Source organism: Myotis davidii, unplaced genomic scaffold (genome assembly GCF_000327345.1).
Source record: "Myotis davidii unplaced genomic scaffold, ASM32734v1 scaffold1915, whole genome shotgun sequence".
In the NCBI taxonomy this organism is placed as follows: Eukaryota; Metazoa; Chordata; class Mammalia; order Chiroptera; family Vespertilionidae; genus Myotis; species Myotis davidii.
In genome coordinates, this window is record NW_006286237.1 from 212,056 (window position 1) to 214,894 (window position 2,839).

The window sequence follows — 2,839 nt, forward strand, 5'->3', positions numbered from 1 at the left end:
TCCCTTCCCATGCGGCTGTGACGGGTTACTGACCACTGCGTGCGGCCGGCTCCCCCGTGCAGGCCTGGACGGGCCACAGCTGACGCACGTCCCGGACACACCCGCAGGTAGGGTTTCCCCGATGGCACCTGACTCTGCACGGTCCTTGGACCCCTCCTGGGGCCTGAGCGCCCTCATCCCCGGGGACAGCCCTCAGGCCCCACAGTCCATCCCGCCCTTCCTGCCCTGGGGACTCCAGGGGCCAGCTGCCTGGTTCAGGGAGAGTTCAGGGCTGCTGCCCGGCTGGTCCTGGTCAGGGCACATGCCCGGGTGGCAGGCTCGATCCCCAGTGGGGGGCGTGCAGGAGGCAGCCGGTCCATGATTCTCTCTCATCATGGATGTTTCTCTCTCTTCCTCTCCCTTCCTCTCTGACATCAATAAAAATATTGTTTTAAAAAGAGAAACCATCTCAGAAGTGGATGGTCCTTAAGTGCCCGGAGGAGACCCCCCTCTGCTCCAACCAGTCAAGCGACGCCCAGCTCCATCCTCCATCCGGGGCTCCGTGTCCAGTGGAAAAACCCCACGTCTCCCCGTCCAGCAGCTCACGCTCCCCAGGGCCACCGAGCGACATCTGGGCAGAGCCCAGGTCCCCACCCACGCACGCACGCGGTCCGGTCGGGACCTGTCAGGTGTTTGCGGAGTCGGAGACGTGCTCTCACGTTACCTGAGCCCTGTGGTATCCAGCCAGGTACACGGAGCCCAGCCCTTCCCGCAGGCCCCAGGGTCAGGAGGGCAGCCAAGGAGAGGGAGGCGGGAGGAGGGGCCCCCGGCTCAGGGCCCAGGGCCCGGGTGTTGGAGGTGGCACCGTCCAGCCCAGGGAGAGACCTCGCTGGAGAGGGATGGTCGCTGGCAGGGGACACGTGGCCGTCCGACGTGGAGACCCCGGCTCAGCCTCGCCCCCACATCTCACGAGAATTCCTTATTTCCTTGTATATAGGGTGTCCCAAAATTCACGCAAGATTTGAATTCTGCGTGAGCTTTAACAACAACAAAAAATAAAAGCCTAATTTTACTGGGTTTATTGAATCAGATTCTAATATCTGTGGCCCTTTGATTTCAATCCCGTCCATTTGATCAGCATGACCAAGGACCAATGATGGCCCAGGAGCAGGGACAAGGAAGACCAATGAAGACCTCGGCTTTGCGGATGTGCCAGCACAGCCGTGGAGGCCATTGACCCGCTGTGCTATTCCGCACATAACCCTAGACTATGTCCTTTATGGATCAATAAGAAATTTACAATTTTGAATTATAAACCTGTGTTTTCTATACAAATTACTTCTTGCGTGAATTTTGGGACACCCTATATATTTGCATTGATTTCAGAGAGGAAGGGAGAGGGAGAGAGAGAAACATCCATGATGAGAGAGAATCATGGACCGGCTGCCTCCTGCACGCCCCCCACTGGGGATGGAGCCCACAACCCAGGCCTGTGCCCTTGACCGGGAATCGAATGGTGACCTCCTGGTTCCTGGCCGGGCTTGCTCAGATTGCTTTGGAGCCTGAACACGAAAGAGTCTCTTCCCCAAACAGGGAGCCGGCCTCACCCCAGGCCCGTGGCCCCCAGCTCTGCCGGCCCCCCAACGCCTGGCACCGCTCAGCTCTGCCCCCTGGGAGCTCAGAAATCTGAAGGTCGCCCGGGGTAGACGCTGGGGCCAAGGCCCTTACAGGAAACCCTGCGGCCTCATGCGTCTCCCCGAGGAATCGACGGATCAAGTTTCTTTGCTTTCCGCTGGAATGACGCCAACGTCGAGGGGTAGCCATCGGTTGATCCCCTGCTGACAGGTCTGAATGATTTCCTTTTAATTCGTTTTTATAAACAAGCTACCGCCGGCTGGCCTGGCTCAGTGGTTGAGCGTCGACCTGTGCACCAGGAGGTCATGGGTTCGATTCCCGGTCGGGGCACAGGCCCGGGTGGGGGGCTCGATCCCCAGTGTGGGGTGTGCGGGAGGCAGCCGATCGGTGATTCTCTCTCATCATGGATGTCTCTCTCTCTCCCCCTCTCTCTTCCTCTCTGAAATCAATAAAAAGATACTTAAAATAAAAAATAAGAAAGGGTGTTTGCAGCCGACATCCCAGGCAGCTCCATCCGGGACGTCCCAGGTAATGAACGCGGGCGGGCACCCCGGGCAGGGGGCTCTGGCTGCCCAGGGGCTGGGCCGCTCCCCCTGCAAACCCCCCGGGAGGCGTGGAGGGCTGACTCCGCCCAGCCTTCCTGGGGAAGCTCTGGAAATGCCAGAGCCTGGACGGCGGGCAGCCTCCGTATTTACACACTTTACCATACATGGGAATCCCTGGGCGCTGACGTCAGACGGATTCCTGGGAAGCAACGTCTCCAGCCAGGCGTCACCATGGCGATAACTGACACCTGGGAGCCCCAGGCTCCTCCTGTCAGCAGGACCCCGGCCCTCCCGGCCCCCACAGCTCCTGTGTGTGTGTGTGTGTGTGTGTGTGTGAGCGTGTGGGTGCCTTCCCTCAAGCGGACTCTGTTCCTGCAAACCTGGCCCCCAAATTCAAACACACATCAGACCTGACGAAACCGTACCCACGGGGCCCGGCCAGTGTGGCTCAGTGGTTGAGCATCCACCTATGAACCAGGAGGTCAGGGCACCTGCCTGGGTTGTAGGCTCAATCCCCTAGTAGGTGGCGGCTCACCCACCTCTTTCACTGATCGCCACCCCAGAGTCAGCAAGGAGCTCCCAGCCTGCAGCTCCGGCCGGAACCCTGGCTCCTGAGACAGACGCTTGCAATTAAGAAAGAAAACACGGGGGCCAGGAAGGAAGGGGCCGGGGCAGACCTG